At 39.5% G+C, this 20,734-nt stretch overlaps 1 protein-coding gene across 1 annotated transcript in view; it reads left to right on the top strand.

Moving 5' to 3' along the window:
- Window positions 1-9: 9 nt before the first annotated feature.
- Window positions 10-20,734, top strand: part of Ikbkg (inhibitor of nuclear factor kappa B kinase regulatory subunit gamma) — a 107,231-nt gene continuing 86,506 nt past the window's right edge. The window contains exon 1 of the mRNA XM_085685128.2: window positions 10-269. The gene's annotated coding sequence lies outside the window, so the exon portion shown is untranslated. The remainder of the gene's footprint in view (window positions 270-20,734) is intronic.

Below are 20,734 nucleotides of genomic sequence, written 5' to 3'. Positions count from 1 at the left end.
GAAGCTGTTTCTCTGCTGTTTGAGCTCAAGCAGAACCTCCTAGCTTCCTAGAAAGAGCCTGAGTCATTGCTGCCAGATGAATCTCCTCTACACTTTTTTTTTTTAAATTGGTACCATACCCTATAGTTCATGCCGGGGTTATAGGCGCAAACCACCATAGCCAACTCCCCCGCTACCTCCACACATTGTCTTCAGTGGGAGATCTTCCATTTCTACGTTTGGTGAGCTGAAACTCTGCTTGTGTCTTGAGATTGGAGCTCTCATGGCTGGTAAGAGGATGGATCTGGGGACACAGATAATGACGTAAGGTTGACATGTGTTCTTTAAAAACATGGGAAGTCCAGAAGCACATATGGAGGTAAAACAAAGCCTGAGTCCTAGAGGGTGAGCCGTTGGTTGCTGTCTTTCTGCTTTGTGTATATGTGTGTATTTTTTCCAAGAGTGTTCTTTCTGTTTTATGTATCACTCAGTGAGCGGATGTCTGGAATGTTACCATCCATCTTTATGCTTGAGCTTTTTGTCTCTGCTACCTAGAGTGCCAGGGCAGCTGAGACGCTCCTTTCATCTGGATTAATCTGTCTTCTCGGTCAGCAGCTGGACAAAAGTAAAACAACATTCCTGTCCTTTGACCCAATGATTTACAGGAACTCTACCCCACTTAGGTAATGCTCCAAAATATAGAAAAAGTTTACAGAAGCGCTGTTTTGGTTAAACATAGCGTTTTCGTCTTGGGTACTGTAATCTCAGCACTTGGGAGGTGGAGGCAGGAGGATCAAGAGTTTAAGGCATTCTCAGCCTTTTATCAAGTTCGAGGTCAGCCTGAACTTCATTAGACCTTGTCTCAAAAAAATGATGGGAATGAAGCCAGGTGTGCTAGCTGACACCTTTAATCCCAGCATTTGGAAAGTAGAGTCAGGAAGATCAGGAATTCAAAGACAGTATCAGCTAGGAGTTTGTAGTCAGCCTGAACTGCATGAAAACCTATCTTCAAAAAACAAAAAAATAAAACTGTTGGGTGGTGGTGGTGGCACAGGCCTTTAATCCCAACACTAGGGAGGCAGAGGCAGTTGGACCTCTGTGGTTTATAGAGCTAGTTCCAGGACAGTCAGGTCTATACAGAGAAGCCCTGTCTTGAATCCCCACTCCAAAAAAAAGAAAAAAGAGTCAGTGGTTAAGACTATTTTGTTGTTTTTTTCAGAGGACTCAGGTTCATTTTTACAGTACCCACACAACCATCTGTAACTTCAGTTCCAGGGGATCTGATGACTTAATCTGACCTCCTCAGGCATTAGGCTTGCATGTGGTGTACAGATGGCTCAGTGGTTAAGAGCACATAACTGTTCTTACAGAATACCAGAGTTTGATTCTCAACACTCATATCAGGCTGCTCACAACTGCCTGTAACTCCAGCTTCAGGGGATCTGACACTTCTCTGACTTCCTCCTACACACACACACACACACACACACACACACACACTAATTACATTTTTTAAAAGAAAATATTGAGTAAAGAAAAAAGATAAAATAGTAATAATAACAAAATGAATATAAAACAAACCAAAAAAGAATCTATAAAGAATATAGTAGTTTCCATATTGGCTGACAATCCTTACCATGGTCAAGGCCATCTGTTTTAGCAGCCTTCTGTAGTTAGGGGGTTGTGTTTGTGTTTTGTCACTGAGTTTGGTGGCCTCATGTACTTCTGGCATCAAACCTTGGGCACAATGTCCTCCTCAGTAGGGCTCAGGAGAAGCTGCCAGCTGCTAATATCCTCAAACTGATAGGTCACCCAAGTATCTGCCAGATTAGTGGTGCTTAGAAAACAAGGTTTGTACCTTGCTTAGAGCAGGCAGAGGAAATTTAAATCTCCTTGTAGGTCTAGGGTCAATTTCCCATTCCACAGAGTCACCACAAGAATGGTAGGCATCAGAAGCCTGAGAGTCAGTCCCAGGTCTTTTGTCTCACTATGTTTTATTTTGTTTACACAAGGTCTCACTATGTAACCATGGCTACCCTGGAACTCTCTATATAGACCAAGTTGGCCTCAAATTTACAGATATCTGCCTTTTGAGTGCTGGAATAAAAGGCATATGCTCTTTTTTTTCCTCTAAGGCTCTCTCTCTCTCTCTCTCTCTGTGTGTGTGTGTGTGTGTGTGTGTGTGTGTGTGTGCGCACGTGCATGTGTGTGTGAATACTAGGGATTGAATTTATGGCTTTGACATGCATATGCCTTACCAGCCCTTTACCATTTAAAATGTACAATTAAATGGTATAAGTTATATTCACAGTGTTGTGTGGCCATTACTACTATCTTTGCCTGTATGTATAGGTATTTACATTTACATGTATGTTCTTTTTTGGGGGGGGATTTTCGAGACAGGGTTTCTTTGTGTAGCTTTGGAGCCTGTCCTGGAACTCACTCTGTAGACCAGGCTGGCCTTGAATTCACAGAGATCTGCCTGCCTCTGCCTCCCAAGTGCTGGGATTAAAGGTGTGCGCCACCACCACCCAGCCATATATATACTTATATATGTGTGTGTGTGTGTGTCAATAGAAACATGAAGAGTTTTTTTTTAAGATTTATTTATTTGTTATGTATATAATGTTCTGCCTGCGTGTATGCCTGCATGCCAGAGGGTACCAGATCTCATTATAGATGGATGTGAGCCATCATGTGGTTACTGGGAATTGAACTCAGGACCTCTGAAAGAGCAGTCAGTGCTCTTAACCTCTGAGCCATCTTCCAGCCCTTGTTTTGTTTTTTGTTTTTTCAAGACAGGGTTTTTCAACCAGTTGGTGGTGGCACATGCCTTTAATCCCAGTACTGGGGAGGCAGAGGCAGGCGGATCTCTGTGAGTTCGAGGCCAGCCTAATCTACAAGAGCTAGTTCCAGGATAGGCTTCAAAGCTACAGAGAAACCCTGTCTCGAAAAAAAAAAGAGAGAGAGAGAGAGTCAGGGTTTCTCTGTGTAACTGTCCTGACTGTCCTGGAACCGGCTCAGTAGACCAGACTGGCCTTGAACTCACAGAGATCCGCCTGCCTCTGCCTCTCAAGTGCTGGGTTTAAGGCGTGCACCACCACAGCTCCATTTTGTTTTTTGAGATCTTACTGTGTAGTCCTGGCTGGCCTGGAACCTGCTTTGTAGACTAAGCTGGCTTTGAATCATGTGGCTGTCTCTGCCTCTAAAGTGCTAGGAGTAAAGATGAGTTCCATCAGATTGGCTTCAAGGCTGTTCTTTTTGTTTAGTTGTTTGATTTTTGAGGCAAGTCTTATGTGTGTAGCCCTGGCTGTCCTGAAACTCGCTATATAGACCAGGGTGGCTTTGAACAGAGAGATTTGCCTGCCTCTGCTTCCTGAGACCTGGGATTAAAGGCATGCACCACAACCGCCACTCAACCTCCAGGGTATTCTTGAACTGCTGATTCTCCTGCTCTACGTTCCATGTCTTGGAATTAAATCCATGACAACATGCCCTATAAGATTTTTAAATTTATTATAATGTTCTAATTCTCTTTTTTATTGTGTGTATGTATGTGTGTGTCCATGTTCTTATATGTTGAGTGTAGACATATATGTACCAGTGCATATGTGTAGAGATCAAAGGACAACCTTGGGTGTTGGTCCTCACCTTCCCCCTAGTCTGAGACAGTGTCACTTTTTATTGCTGTGTATGCCTCCCTAGAAGGCACAAGAGCTTCCAGTCTCTGTCTCCCATCTCCCTACTGGAGTGCTGGAATTACAGGCAGGTGCTACTCTGTCCTGTTTCACATGGATTTTGGGGATAAGAACAGCATAGGAGCCCTGCAGAGGCATCGGCAGGTTGATCTCTGTGAGTTCAAGGCCACTCTGTTCTACATAGTGAGTTCTAGGACAGCCAGAGCTACATAGAGAAACCCTATCTCAAACAAAACAAAACAAAAACCTAACAAACTAACAACCCCTTCTCCCCCTCAAAGAATGCAACTTCTCCCGTTTGTATGACAAGTTTGCATGACAAGTATTTTAGCCACTAAACCATCTCCCTGACCCTCTTTCTCTTCTTTCTTTTTAAAAGACAAGATCTTACTACATAGCCCAAGCTGGTCTTGAACTTGCTGCATGCCAAGGATGATTTTTGAACTTTTGATCTTTCTACCTTTGCCTCCCAAGTGCTGGTATTTCAAGTCTGTACTATCATGCCTAACTTATGTAGTACTTACTGGGGATGGAATCTAGGGCATCATGCATGCCAGGTAAGCACTCTACCATCTGATCTATGTAAACTGAGGTTTCTCTGCCCCCTCCACATCCTGAAGCTGCTTCTAAATAATCACTCACAGGCTCAATATTAATTACAAACTGTTTGGTCTACAGTTCAGGCTTATTACTAACTAGCTCTTACATTTAAATCAACCCATTTCTATTAATCTATGTATTGCTACATGGCTGTGGGTTACTGGTTCTCTGACATCTTGTTTCTTGGGTGGCTGGCTTGCAACTCCCTCAGCTCTGCTCTTCTTTCTCCCTGTATTCAGTCTGGCTTTCCTGCCTAGCTATATTCTACCTTACTATAAGCCAAAGCAGCTTTTATCATCAACCAATGAGAGCAGCATATATTCACAGGGTACAGAACGATTATCCCACATCAGAACTACATCTCTAGTCTAAATTTTATGAATTTTAAAAGATTTTATTTTTTTAAAACAACTGTCCTGACTCATTTTGTTGTCCACTTGACACACCTGGGAAGAAGAAACATCAATTGGTGAATTGTCTGGGTGGGGTTCACATGTGAGAATGTCTGTGGGTTTTTTTTTTTAAATTTTTTTATGGTTTATTTAACTTTATCTTGTGTGCATTGGTGTGAAGCTGTCAGATTCCCCGGAACTGGATTTTCAGACAGTTGTGAGCTGCCATGTGGGTGCTGGGAATTGAACCCGGGTCCACTGGAAGAGCAGTCAGTGCTCTTAACCGTTGAGCCATCTCTCGAGTCCCGTTTTTTTTTTTTTTTGATTGCTGATTGATGCAGGAATACTGAGCCCATTGTGGGCAGTGCCATCCCAGGGCAGCTAGACCTGGTTGAACTGTAGAAAAAAGGTACCTGAATGTGAGCCTGAAAACAAACTAGAATAAGAACAATTGTAGGTTAACAGCAAATTTGAACAATAATATATGTGATTTCCCCTGCATACATATGGCCATGCATTTTTATGTCATGAATGTGCCATATATTTTCTATTGCAATCAAGATACAAAGAGGAATCTAGTGATGTAGATTTTATGAGTGCCACCCATTTAGTGGTAGGACTTTTCCATGATGCAGCTGTCTGAGGGTCAACCATGTTTCTGTAATAGGCACAATAAACTCATTGGGGCAAAAAAAGATGGTAGGAAGAATATAGAATGATCTCAGATAGGCACTGAGGGGCTCAGTGGTAGATTACATATAGCATGGCTAAGACTCTGGGTCCATTCCTCAGCACATGAACAATAAAAGGAAGGAAAGAAAAGAGTGGTTAGAAGATCCCTTAGAGCTACCTGTCCATATTTCCTGCATCCTACTTCTCTTTGTTGTTCCCTGATGACCACTGATCTGTGTTCCTCCTTAAACAGCTCTCATCACTTTACTGATCCAGATGCTGACCCAGATGCTGACCCAGTGAGGAAACCTGGAATTTCTGTGCTAATGGGCTCCTTTTTTTTGTTTCTCATTTATTCTAGCTGGGACAGTACTGCACATATTTCCAGGTGGTATATTTATCAATGTGTATGGGTGCACCGTGTAGTGTGGGTTGGTTGAAGAAAGAAGGCACTCCCAAATTTTAAGGCCTATGTGGCGGCAGGAATGTCCAGCCTCTTCTGATGGACTGAATCCTGAACAGCCATACAAAGGTGTTTTTATTGATTGTTACACAAAGTATTTCCTCATACCAAGATCCCTAATGTCTACTTTTTTTTTTGAGACTGGGTTTCTTTAGCTTTGGTGCCTGTCCTGGCACTCTCTGTAGACCAGGCTGGCCTCAAACTCACAGAGATCTGCCTGCCTCTGCCTCCTGAGTGCTGGGATTAAAGGTGTGTGCAGCACCACACTCAGCATAATCTCCTAGGTGTTTTTTACTCCAAATACATTGACAATCAGTTTTAACCACCAGAGTCCAGTGTGGTGAGTCAAGCTTATAGATCCAGAACTCAGGAGGCTTAGATGGAGGGGGGTCACTGTGAATCCAGGCCAGTCTGAGTGTGCTGGATAGTTTTATGTCGCTTGACACAAGCTAAGGCCATCTGAAAGGAGGGAGCTTCAATTAAGAAAATTTACTCCATAAGATTGGGTTATAGGCAGGCCTATAAAGCATTTTCTTAAATACCTTGATGTCTGAGGGCCTGCCTAGCCCATTGTAGGTGGTTCCATCCCTGGGCTTGTGTCCCTGGTTTCTATAAGAAAGCAGGCTGAGCAAGCCAGTCAGCAGCACTCTTCTGTGACCTCTGCATCATTTCCTGCCTTGCTTGTGTTCCTGTTCTAACTTCCTTTGATGATTGACTATGTTGTGGAAGTGTAAACCAAATAAACCCTTCTCTCTCTAACTTGCTTTTTGGTCATGGTGTTTCACTGCAGTAACAGAAACCCTAAGACACTGGGCTATAGTTGCAACTTATCACAAAGAAAAACTAACAAACAAAAAGATTAACTGTCAGAGGTTCCCTTAAACCTTATTTACAAAACAGGTATAGTTTGCTTTATACTTTTATATACTGAATATTCATTTAGTTTAGTTTTTTTTTGAGTTATTGAACTCAGTGCCTTGTGCGTGCTAGACAAGTATGCTACCATTGAGTACTGCTGCAGTTTCATTGGTGGATTTTATTTGTAGACAATACCACTGAACTTCATTCTCACTCCTCTTTTTACTTTTTATTTTGAGACAGTTTTACTAAGTTGCCCACACTCTATAGCCTAGGCTGGTATTGAATTTGTAGTCATCCTCCTTAGGATGGAAGGCGTCTGTCACTGTGCCAAGATTCATTTAGATTTAGTCAATATTTACCATACTATTTTTTCCACAGGTATAAATTTTCTTCTGTGCAAGATATGTATTTAAAAACTTATATTAAACTGGGTGTGGTGGTACACGCCTTTAATCCCAGCACTCTAGAGGCAGATGCAGTTGGATCTCTGTGAGTTCAAGGCCAGCCTGGTCTACAGAGTGAGTTCCAGAACAGACAGGGTTGTTACACAGTGAAACCCTGTCTCAAACCCCTGCAAAAGCCCCAACAATCCCTCCAAATAATATTAATTTGGTGTGGGTAAACATGCCCATAAGACATGTGAGGAGGTCAAAGGACAACTTTCAAGAGTTAGTTCTTTTCTTCCATTATGTGGGTACAGTGGATCAAACCCAGGTTATTAAGTAGCTTTATTGTGATTTATTGTGAAATAATCTTTTTGTGCACTGTGAAGATGTGTCACTATGATTGGTTTAATAAAAAGCTGAACGGCCAATAGCAAGGCAAGATTTTCAGGGCAGAGAGAATGCTAGGAAGAAGTCAGAGGTGCCATTAGACACAGAGTGAACAGGATGGGCACTATGGAGATGAGGTAATAAAGCCATAAGTCAGAAAGTAAATTAATAGAAATGGGTTAAGTTGTAAGAGCTAGTTAGAAACAAGCCTAAGTTATCGGTTGAGCTTTGATAATTAATAAGTCTCCATGTCATTACTGGGGAGTCAACAGTCCTGACAAAGAGTCTGATTACACATCTTTACACTCTAAGCCATATATATATATATATATATATATATATATATATATATATATATATATATTTCAAGACAGGGTTTCTCTGTGTAACAGCCCTGTCTGTTCTGGAACTCACTCTGTAGACCAGGCTGGCCTTGAACTCACAGAGATCTACTTGCCTCTGCCTCCTGAATTCTGGGGTTAAAGGTATGTGCCACCATCACCTGGAGACACTAAGCCATCTTGCTGGCCACAAAATGCATTTTTTTGTGATGACATGCTTGTAGGAAAATTGCTACATTTATTTGCACTATACTCCAGGTTTGAAAGATATTTTAGGAGCCCTGGAAAGTTGTTTCAGTGGTTAAGAGCACTTGATATTCTTCCAGAGGACCCCAGTTTAGTTTCCAGTTTCCACATGATGGTTTACAACCATTTATAACTCCAGTTCTAGAGGATCCAATGCCTTCTTCTTCCCCTGTGGGCACTAGGTATGGACATGTACATATAAAATAAAAATAGATAATATCTTTAGGAAAAAGAAAGATAGTTTAAATATGGGTGTGGGTCTACGAACACCTGATTTTTGACAAAGAAGCAAAAAATATAAAATGGTAAAATAAAAGCATATTTAACAAATGGTGCTGGCATAACTGGATATCAACATGTAGAAGAATGAAAATAGATCCATATCTTTCACCATGCACAAAACTCAAGTCCAAATGGATCAAATACCTCAACATAGAACCAACCACACTGAACCTCAAAAAAGATAAAGTGGGAAATATACCTGAATGCATTGGCACAGACAGTGAGAGAAACAATTAATAAATAGGACCTCCAGAAATCGAGAAGCTTCTGTAAAGCAAACAACATGGTCAACAAGACAAAATGGCAGCTTATAGAATGGGAAAAGATATTCACCAACCCCATATTGGACAGAGGGCTGATCACCAAAATATACAAAGAACTCAAGAAATCAGTCATCAAAAGAACAAATAATCTGTTCGTAGCAGCATTATTTGTCATAGCCAGGACAGGGAAACAACCTAAATGCCCCTCAACTGAAGAATGGATAAGGAAAATGTGATACATTTACACAATGGAGTACTACACAGCAGAAAAAATCACGACATCTTGAAATTTGCAGGCAAATGGATCTAGAAAACATCATATTGAGTGAGGTAACCCAGACCCAGAAAAGCAAATATCATACGTACCCACTCATAAGCGGTTTTTAGACATAGAGCAAAGAAAACCAGCCTACAATTCACAATCCCAGAGAACCTAGAAGACAATGAGGACCCTAAGGGAGACATACATGGATCTAGTCTACATGGGAAGTAGAAAAAGACAAGATCTCCTGAGTAAATTGGGAGCATGGGGACCATGGGAGAGGATAGAGGGGAGGGGGAAGGAAGGGAAGGGAACAAAGAAAAATATATAGCTCAATAAAAACAATTAGAAAGTAAAAAAAGTGAAAAAAACTCTAACCATAAAGATGTGATCCTTCTCCCATGGATTGACATAATTGTTATAAGGACTCATTACTCCCCAATGTAATCCACACATTTAGTGTAACTCTGTTCAAATTCCAATGGGAATTTTGGGAGACTCAAGTATTTCACTTCAAATTTATAATAAAAATGACAAAAAAGAATATCCTGCTTCACAGCAAAGTCTGTTGAATATGCTAGATCTGTAGGCCAAAGATGGATGCCCCAGGTTTGCAGATGAACCTTGGGTGACTGTCCAGACAGCCAGCTGTTTCTGTCATTTCCCACATTTTTGGAAGTCATTTGTTTGCAATTCCTGCTTACTCAGTAAATACTAATTCCTTCTTGGTTCTCTGAAGTAGTTGAAAACTAGATAGTTATAATTTTCCTTGTTTACAAGACTCAAAGAATTCATTTAAGAAATGTAAAGTATATAAGGTTGATAGACACAAAAAGATAATTTTGAATTGGTAACACAAATTAGAATAGAAAGTGAATTAGGTACAAGACCTTGGACTCACCATATAGGATAGATAACATTGAGTATTTTCTCTGAATTTCTCAAATGCAAATGAACTAGACATTGTGGTATATTTATTACCTGTATATATTGTATATAGTTACTGTGCTTACTGTATATAATTTTTCTAGTATTATAGCCTTTTTATTTTAGACAAAAAGGGGAAACGTATATTTTATTTGTGTTTTAAGAAATAAAGCTTCCCTGAAGATCAGAGTGCAAAGCTAAGTCACTAGAGGCCATGCAATGGTGGCACACACCTTTAATCCTAATACTTGAGAGTCACATGCCTTTAATCCCAAGGGAGGTGGAGACAGGAAGGGATATGATTGAGTGGAGAGAGGAATCTAAAGTAGGAGGATACAGAGCTCTGATGCAGTCTGAGGGTTGTGTGTGGAAACAGTTGCAGTCCAAGGATACAGTCTGAGGTGCGGCCTGAGCAGTCTGAGTAGGCAGTCTGAGGACAGGATCACCCCTTTGGTCTGAGCATTGGTAGAGGTAAAAGGTCTCTCTAGTGGCTGGCTGCACTGGTTCTCTGATCTTTGAGCTTTCACCCCCTAATATCTGACTCTGGCTTTTTATTATTAAGACCAATTAGAATTCATGCTACATGGAACCCTGTGTAACTCTACTGCCTAGGTTTCCCCAATGCTGTGATTATAAGATTTAATATGAAGGCATTGCTTGTTTTTCTTTTTAGATTTTTAAAAAAATTGTGTGTATATATGAGTGCCTACATGTATGTGTGCCACATGCATACCTAGTTCCTTAGGACGACATAAGAGGAAATCAGATCCCTGGAACTGGAATTATGGGTGATTATGGGCTACATGTATATGCAAGAAACCAAACCCTAGTCCTCTGAAAGAGCAGTATGTGCTCTTATCCTCTGATCCTTCTCTCCAGCCCTGTGATTAGTTTTAGAGTCATGATCTTGCTATGTATCTCAGGCTGCTGGCATGGGACTTATGTTACTCTATACTTCAGGAGGGCCTCAGATTTGCAGCCTTCCTCCTACTTTAGCCTCCCAAGTGCACATAAACTACACCCAGGTTGTACTATCAGCTTAAAAAAGTCCAAAGCTAGGAAACATTACAGTCTTTTAGAACAATACACAGAGCATATTTACAAGATTCCAAATACAATATTTAGGGCTAAGGATGTAGTTCAGTTGGGAGACTGTTTGCCTAACATTCATGAATCCCTAGATTCCATTCTAGCAATACATAAAACTGAATGTAGTGGCACATGATTGTTGTGGAATATTAATACTTCAACTCTGTAAAGATGTGTCATATTTGTTTATGTTGGGGAATATTACTTTAACTAGGCAAAGATGTGTTACATTTGTTTATGCTGCATTTGTTTAATTATGTAAACATATGTAGCTGCTTTTCCTTGTCTGCCTAAGGTACCCGATTAGTCTAATAAAAAGCTGAATGGCCAATAGCTAGGTAGTAGAGACATAGAGACATAGGTGTGTCTGGGTTGGCAGGCAGAGAGAATAAGTAGGAAGTGGAATCTAGGCTGGAGAGAGAAGAGAGAACAAGGGAGAGAGAGAGAGAGAGAGAGAGAGAGAGAGAGAGAGAGAGAGAGAACAAGGGAGAGAGAGAGAGAGACCAGGAACCAGCCAGTTAGGCAGGTACCAGCCACCAGCAAGCCAGACATGGAATAGGACATACAGAATAAAAGAAAGATAAAAAGCTCTGAGGCAAAACATAGATAAAAAGAAGCAGGTTAAGTTATAAGAGCCAGTGGAACAAGCACGATAAGGCCAAGCATTCATAACTAATAAGAAGTCTCTGTGTTATGATTTGAGGGCTGGTAGTCTGAGAAAGCCTGATATACATGACATGACTGTGACCACAGCATGTATAAGGTAGAGGCAGAATATTCAAAAGTTCAAAGCAGAGTGGAAGAGGAGTTGTAGGAAGGAAGAAGAAAGCTAGCTACAAGTTTTCAATGTTCCTTACAAAACACATGCACACACAAAAATTCTATTCAAATTGGTTTTAATGCTACAAACATGAAATCTTATTTTGACACAAAGATGAATTTTTTAAAAATGTCAATGCTATATAATACTACAGCACTAGCTAACTTCCTATATCCCACCCTGTTCACTCTGGACAACATACAGCAGTTTTCTAAATCCATATACAGAACCTCACACACATTTTTGTTTTCCGAACCAACATCTCAACAAAAGTGAAATATTTAGAGGTTGGGTCTAGAGAGATGGCTTGATGGATAAGAGCACTAACTGCTCTTCCAGAGGACCCAGGCTAAGTTTCTAGCACCCACATGGCAGCTCACAACTGTCTGTAAGTCCAGTTCCAGGGAATATGTGGTGGTTCGAATAGGTATAGCCCTCAAACTCAAGTGTTTGAATGATTGTCTATAAGGAGTGACACCATTTGGAAGGATGGCCTTGTTTGAGGAAGTGTGTCACTGTGGAGGTGGTCTTTGAGGGCCATATACTCAAGCTAAGACCAGTGTAGGGGATAGTTCACTTCCTGTTTCCTGCGTAACAAAATGTAGAACTCTCACCAGGCATGGTGGTGCACACCTTTAATCCCAGCCTTCAGGAGACAGATGCCGGCAGATCTCTGTGAGTTTGAGGCCAGTCTGGTCTACAAAGTGAGTTCCAGAAGAGCCAGAGCTGTTACACAGAGAACACTGTCTCACAAAACCCCAAAACAAACAAACAAACAAACAAACAAAAAGCTGGGGTGGGATGTAAGAGCCAGAGTTCCCTCAGTTAATAAAGTGCTTGTCACACAAACATGAAAACATGAGTTCAATGCCCAGCAACCATGTACATACAAGGCAGGACAGTGACCATGTGTAACCCAAGTGCTGGGAATGTAAAGACAGGAGGATCCCTATAGCTCACTGACCAGCCAACCTAAGCAGATTGGCAAATCTCAGATTGAGTGAGAGATCTCATCTCAAAATATAAAATGGAGAGCTAGCAAGGTGTCTCAGCAGGTAAGAACCCAAGAATCCACATAAAGATTGAGAGAATTGGTTCTTCAAAGTTGTTCTCTGTCTTCTACATGTACACACATACACAAAGTTTCTTAAAATAGAGAGTGATTGAGAAAGCTACTCAAGAACTCAAAGGTCATTAGTGCAATTTTTGTTTGTTTTATTTTGGTTTGTTTTAAGACAGGGTCTCCTGTAACACAAGGTCTAAAACTTGTTGTGTAGCCAAGGCAGACCTTGAACTTGCAATCCTACTATCTCAGTCTCTCAAGTTCTGGGATTAGAAAGGTATACCCTACATTCATCTTTTTTGATACTTTTATTATTTTTTAAATTGTTTTTATTGAGCTATATATTTTTTCCACTCTCCTCCCTTTCTCTCCTGTCTCCTTCTGCCCTCTCCCATGGTCCCCATGTCCCAATTTACTCAGGAGATCTTGTCTTTTTTCTACTTCCCATGTAAATTAGATCCATGTATGTCTCTCTTAGGGTATTCTTTGTTGTCTATGGATTGTGAATTATAGACTGGTTTTCTTTGATTTATGTCTAAAAGCCATTTATGAGTGAGTACATATATTTGTCTTTCTGGGTCTGGGTTACCTCACTCAATATGATGTTCTCTAGATCCATCCACTTGCCTGCAAATTTCAAGATGTCGTTATTTTTTTCTGCTGTATAGTACTCCATTGTGTCTATGTACCACATTTTCCTTATCCATTCTTCAGTTGAGGGGCATGTAGGTTGTTTCCCGGTTCTGACTATGACAATCAAAGCTGCTATGAACATAGTTGAGCACATGTCTTTGTGACAAGGTTGAGCATCCTTTGTATATATACCCAAAGGTGGTATTGCTGGGTCTTGAGGAAGGTTGTTTCCTAATTTTCTGTGAAATCGCCACACTGATATCCAAAGGGGCTGTACCAGCTTGCATTCCCACCAGCAATTGGAGGAGTGTTCCTTTACCCCAATCCTCTCCATAATAAGCTGTCAACATTGTTTTCGATCTTGGCCATTCTTATGGGTGTAAGATGGGATCTCAGAGTTGTTTTGATTTGCGTTTCTCTGATGGCTAAGGATGTTGAACATTTCCTTAAGTGTCTTTCAGTCATTTTAGAATCCTCTGTTGTGAGTTCTCTGTTGAAGTCTGTACCCCATTTTTTATTGGATTATTTGTTCTTTTGATGACAGGTTTCTTGAGTTCTTTGTATATTTTGGAGTTCAGCCCTCTGTCCAATATGGGGTTAGTGAAGATCTTTTCCCATTCTATAGGCTGCCATTTTGTCTTGTTGACTGTGCCCTTTGTTTTACAGAGGCTTCTCAATTTCAGAAGGTCCCATTTATTAATTGTTTCTCTCAGTGTCTGTGCTACTGGAGTTATATTTAGGAAGTGGTCTCCTGTGCCAATGTGTTCAAGTGTACTTCCTATTTTCTCTTTATGAGGTTCAGTGTGGTTGGTTCTATGTTGAGGTCTTTGATTCATTTGGACTTGAGTTTTATGATGATGATGAAAGATATGGATCTATTTTCATTTTTCTACATGTTGATATCCAGTTATGCCAGCACCATATTTGTTGTATATGCTTTCTTTTTTTCCACTTTATATTTTTTCCTTCTTTGTCAGGTGTTTGTAGGTGTGTGGATTAATATCCGGGTCTTCAGTTAGGTTTCCTTGGTCCTCCTGTCTGTTTTTAGGCCAATACCAGGCTGTTCTCATTACTGTAGCTCTGTAGTTGAGTTTGAAGTCAGGGATGGTAATGCCTCCAGATGTTTCTTTATTGTACAGGATTGTTTTGGCTATCCTGGGTTTTTTGCTTTTCCATATGAAGTTGAGTATTGTTCTCTCGAGGTCTATGAAGAATTTTGCTGGACATTGCATTAAATCTGTAGATTGCTTTTGGTAAGATTGCCATTTTTACTATGTTAATTCTACCTTCCCAACAGCATGGGAGATCTTTCCATTTTCTAGTGTCTTCTCCAATTTCTTTCTTTAAATTTCTTATTATGCATGTCTTCCATTTGTTTGGTTAGAGTTATTACAATATATTTTAGAATCAGGATATTCTGAAGAGCTATCCTAGCTTGTCTTGGGAAAGTTTGGTATTCACTTTCTTTTCTGTCCTGTTTGTCCAATTTGGACAGTGTACTGTCAACAGTCAAGACAAGAGGATTTTCTTGCCCAGTGGATACCTTTTGCCACAAAGAAAGTAAACGCCATATGGAGTTTTTTTGATGCCCATCTTCTTCTCTGAAGTAGATTGATGTTGCCAGGAGCAGACATGTCTCATTGTAATAAAAAAAGAAAAGAGTCTATGTTATTAAAACATCTTAAATGCCATACTCTGTAGATCTGGGAAGTATTTGAAGACAACCTGTCTATTTAAAATATACCTCTGTTTGACCTTGAAAACATACCTAATCTGACTACAAGTTTGACTGTAATGATTACTATCATTTCTTTATATCCTAATTAGTTGGTAATAATAATTTTCAAGGACTAGAAATTTGTGTTACGTTGTTAAATGAGCTGTATTGGTACAATACCTTGAACAAGATTAGAAATGTATATATAGTATGTTTTAACATCAAAAATCTTAAATTTGTACCAACATACAAAAATCCATATCAATGTAAAATTTTTAAAACTTGTAGTTGCTTTTTAAAAGTAGACTCAATAATATACTTTTTTATATTATCATATCTATATTCTCCCCTTTTTCTTTTCAGAGTAGATTCAATAATTTACCCTTTTATCCTATCATATCTATATCCCTCTTTTTTTTAAAACAAGAACCTTGAATCTAGTCTCCTTTGTTTAGCTTTTTTCCTGACCATTACCAATAACAACCTGTAACCAATACCCATAAACAATGACAAATATCCATAACCCAACGAATGACTAAAACCCACACACCCCACCTCTTGGAAATTGGGCATCGTGTTCTTAAATTTACTTCCTTCTGTCTGGGGGGGGGCAACGACATCTTTAGGGGTCCTGAAAAGAAAAATTTGGGTTAATTGTCAAGTCCTGGGAGAGGTAGCTGTGTCATTTGTTGTCCAGTCTCTGTGTAATGGGAAAGTGCAGGGCTTGTATCAAGTGCTGGCTAGAGTAGTCTGCGAGGCTGGATCATCTCAGCCAAGTTGAAATTTTCCTGAACAGTTTGTAGTTCAAAGCTGATCTTTAGGTGGTGCTTTTCAGCTTAGCAGTGTTATCTTTGTCCTGATGAAAACGTTGTTGTGCTGCCCCATTCTCCTTTTGGAGACTTCACAGGTCACTGTTAGGCATGGTCATGGTTCACTGTAGAAAACAATAAGCCTGTTGGAGGAAGGCTGCTTATTGGCTCCCAGCTGCTCAGTCCCAAAATAATCACACAGAAACTATATTATTTAAATCACTGCTTAGCCATTAGCTCTAGCTTCTTATTGGCTAGCTCTTATATCTTAATCTAACCCATCTCCATTAATCTGTGCATCACTATGAGGTTGTGGCCTACCAGCAAAGTTTCAACATGTCTCTCTCTGGCAGAGGCTCCTTTGGCTTCTCTCTACTCCTCCTTCTAGCATTCAGTTTAGTTTTCCTCACCTACCTAAGTTCTGTCATATCAACAGGCCAAGGCAGTTTCTTGGTGTAGGAGGTCCTTCTTTCTATGTGTTGCTTGTATTGGTTAATGAATAAAGAAACTACCTTGGCCTAATAGGGCAGAACTTATATAGGCAGAGAAGACAGAACTAAATTCTGGGAGGAAGAAAGCAGAGCCAGGAGAGATGCCATGGATCCTCTGCCTGAGACAGACGCCAGTTAGAACTTTACCTGGTAAGCCACTGCTACATGGCGATACACAGATTACTAAAAATGGGTTAAATTAAGATATGAGAGTTAGCCGATAAGAGGCTAGAGCTTATGGGCCAAGCAGTGATTAATTAATACAATTTCTTTGTGGTTATTTTGGGTGTAAGCTAGCTGGGTGTTAGGGACAAACTAGCAGGAACTACCAGTCCCCTACAACAGTTTCTTTATTCATCAATGGTATTCACAGCATACAAAGGGGAATACCACATCATAGGCCAGTTTACTCTTGGCAGTTTTTATTCTGGATGATCTGTCCTTTTTCTTCATTTGTCTCATTTGTCCAGTGGTCTTCAGATTCCTTAGCTGGGTGCTATTTATTCTCCTGAAAGGACAGAAGCAGAACCCTTCCCCAACCCTAATTTTGGGGAGATTCCCTTTGGCAAGTTATATCTGATCAAATGAAAAGCATTTGTTAGTTTTATATGTTAGTTTAGATTAAATGTTCATGCTGTTTGATGAACTATTATCTCTTCTAATTAAGAGGTGTTTCTTGTTCAAATGGATTTTTTTTTTATCAATTTTAATGATATCCATAGCTTTTCTTCTCCTGTGGAAACAAAAGTGAGGCCCCTTTCCCAATATAACACATGTCCTAGTTTCCATTCTGAGGTAAGTACATCTTTAAAGTATACAGGCTGATTTAATTCAGAAGTTTTTTCTATTATTCAATGCCTCTCTGCAGCTGTCATTCCTTTCTCATTAGCATTTAGAAAATTCAAAGTTGGGGCTGGAGAGATGGCTCAGAGGTTAAGAGAGCTGACTGCTGTTCCAGAGGTCCTGAGTTCAGTTCCCAGCAACCACATGATGGCTCACACCCATCTATAATGAGATATGGTGCCCAGAACACTATATACATAATAAACAAACTTAAAAAAAAGAAATTCAAAGTTAATAAAATATTATGCAATCTATTTCTGGGGGGTCTTTATTATCCTTTTCTGTTTATTTAATATATCTTTTAGAGTCCAATTTGATCTTTCTATAACTGCGTGGCCTGTCAGATTGTGTGGTATACTTGTAATATGCTTTGTATTATAATAAGCAAAAAACTGTTTTCTTAGAGACATATGCTAGAACATTGTCAATCTTAATTTGTGCAGGTATTTCCATAATGGCCATGACTTCCAACAAATGTGTGATTACTGAATCAGTCTTTTCCCAAACTCAAGGCAGTTGTACACTGAAAAGGTAAATAAGTATCATTGGTGTGGTGTACATATTTTAATTTTCCAAATTCTACAAAATGGAACACATCCATCTGCCAGATTTCACTCCTTTGAGTATCCTTTGCGTTACTTCCTGTAGGTAGTGTGTTTGATTGTATAAAGAACAAGTAGGACATTTTCCTTATAATTTCCTTGGCTTGTTACCATGTAACTGAAAAGCCTTTTTTAAACTTTTGTTATTGTCATGATGTTTTTATGAATTGAGGCCTCCAGCACATTTCTAATCAATAATTGATTGCTTTCTGCACTACCTCGAGCTAGAAGACCTGACAGAACCATATGGGGTCAGATGTGTGTTATGTTTATGGGACGAAGCCTATTCCTGATTATTTCTTGTGACTGAATAAATAGTAAAGTCAATTCTGTATCATTTGCTATAATTTAGCATTTTCAATATGCAAAACAACTCTTTTGGAATATTGCAAATCAGTAACTATGTTGAGAGGTTCCTTAAAATATATTAGTACCATGAAAATATCATATAAGTATGACTTTTGGACAAAATCATAAGGGCTTAGATTCACTTAAATTTTCTGATTTTTAACTTGTGTTTCCTTATTTATTTGCATCAGTATAGAATGTAGGGGCTACAGATATTGGTGTGTCCCGTATAATGTGAGGAAGGACCCAGTTAGTTCTCTTTATAAGTTGAATTCTCTTGCTTTTGGGATATTTGTTGTTAATCTCTCCAAAAATTGCTGCAAGCTCTTTGCCAGGGTTTACTTTCTCCTATAATTTGTCAGTTTCATCATTATTAAAAGGCACTATAATTTCTGCTGGGTCTATTTCTTCTAATTGATGAAGTCTCAATTTTCCTTTTAGAATTAACTTAGAGACCTTTTCCACATACATATTAAAGACATCTTTATTTTTTTTACTCTGTTTATATGGTAAAAAGATCCATTCTAAGATAATATCTTCCCTCTGTGTTAAAATTCCTGTGGGAGAATGCTTCGAGGGTAATATGACCACAATGCAGTTAAGATTCAGATCCACATGATCCACATGTGCCTTCTGTAATTTCTCTTCCACCAAAGCCAATTCTCTCTCAGCTTCAGCTGATAATTCCCTGGGGCTATGTAAGTTCTTGTCACTATCTAAGGTTATGTTCAAATTTCTTAGTTCATCAGGTTTTATCCCAATAGGGGGCCATAGATAGGAAATGTCTCCTAGCAATCTTTGAAAGTCATTGAGAGTGCAAACTTTAGCTCTCCTAATTAGCATCTTTTGGGGTCTAAGTGTTTTGTAAACCTATTTTATGCCCTAAATAATTAATAGATAGAGTCTCCTCTTTGTATTTTTCCAGGAGCAATTTGTAATCTCCAACAAGGCAAAATTTTCTTCTTCAAACCTCCTTTCTCAAGTATCTGCATTTGAAACAGATGGTAAAATGTCATCATGTAATGATAAACTCTAGATTCAGACTGAGAATTAGTGTAAATAGACATTGTGAAGGCAAATTTTTCTCTGTCTTTTTCTTGTAAATATATGGTGAAGAAATAATCCTTTAAATCAATAACTATAAGAGGCCATCCTTTAGGCAATAGAGAAGACAAAGGAATGCCAGACTGTAGAGAGCCCATTGGCTGAATCACCTTATTAACAGCTCTTAGATCTGTTACCTTTCTCCATTTTCTAGATTTCTTTTAACAGCAAATACAAGGCTGGCTGACTTTTCAATATGCTGAGCATCTAGTTGCTCCTGTACCAGCTGTTCTGAAGTCATTATTGTCACATCTGCACTCATGTCAATAAGACCTTCAATGACAATGCTATTTATTTGTATTTTTAATTTTGGTATTTGTTCATTTATAGAAGTTTGCCAAAATATTGACTTTATGATTTTTCCTGAATTTTTTGTTCTCTCTTCTCTAGCTATTCTGTCATGCAGAGCAGTATGGTTTCTTACAATAGGCACTAGGTTCTTTAATTTCCCTGGGAAGAAGTTTCCTCTATGATGACAGGAATCAACTGAACCAGATTTGGCATAGGGGCTGTGAGAGGCCCCTCAAGGTGTTACCCAATGGCAAAGGATTACCTTGAATGTCCCTTGTTGATCTATATTCATTATTCCAATACCTGCCTTTGCCACCCCTTCTGCATAATCCTGAAGGTAGGGGCATTCTGAATGGATCATTCTTAGAAAAACATTGTTTCTGGGAACACTCTGTCTACAATCCCTTTTAACACTTGACATTTCAACTTTTCCTCAAAGTTCTGAAAATCTCCTCTCCTATACAAGCATCATTATAGTAATGAGATTCAGTATTGATGCTATCTTGGATCCATTCCTTCAAGGATGCTAATCTTGCCTTTAATGGCCCAATTATTCAAGACTGCTGCCTGAGATGATCAAGACTCACAGGATACTCCAGTCAGGACTTGATTATAACTCTAAATTTTCTTTAGGTCCCCATAAGATCATCAGTGCCCCCAACCAGCAGTAAGTAGCCTGAAATACTATGCCCACATTGCCAACAAATGAACTATGGGTATTTCCTTTGTTTAAAAAATAAAGAGGGAAATAGTGTGGGAGAATTGTCTATATTCTGTCAATCATATTTTAATAAAATGCTGATTGGCCAGGCAGGCAGTATAGGCGGGAAAGCCAGACAGGAAGTAGGGGTGGAACAGAGACTGGGAGTATTCTGGGAAAACAGGAAACTCCCTCCGCCAGTTCTGCCCAGACCACCGGAGAGGAAAGATGTAAGTTGCCCCACTGGGAAAGGTACCAAGCCATATGGCTAACATAGATCAGAATAATGGGTTAATATAAGCTATAAGAGTTAACAAGAAGCCTGAGCTAATGGGCCAATCAGCTTTATAACTTACAGAGATCTCTGTGTGATTGATTTTCTCTGGGACTTTCCGGTTGTGGGGTACTGGGCAGGACAGATACCCCAACAAGCCGGCCCCACATGTTACACTTTTACATTGAGAA

This window comes from Myodes glareolus, chromosome X (assembly GCF_982192425.1).
Source record: "Myodes glareolus chromosome X, mMyoGla1.1, whole genome shotgun sequence".
NCBI lineage: Eukaryota > Metazoa > Chordata > Mammalia > Rodentia > Cricetidae > Myodes > Myodes glareolus.
This window is presented reverse-complemented; position numbering and strand designations above follow the sequence as displayed.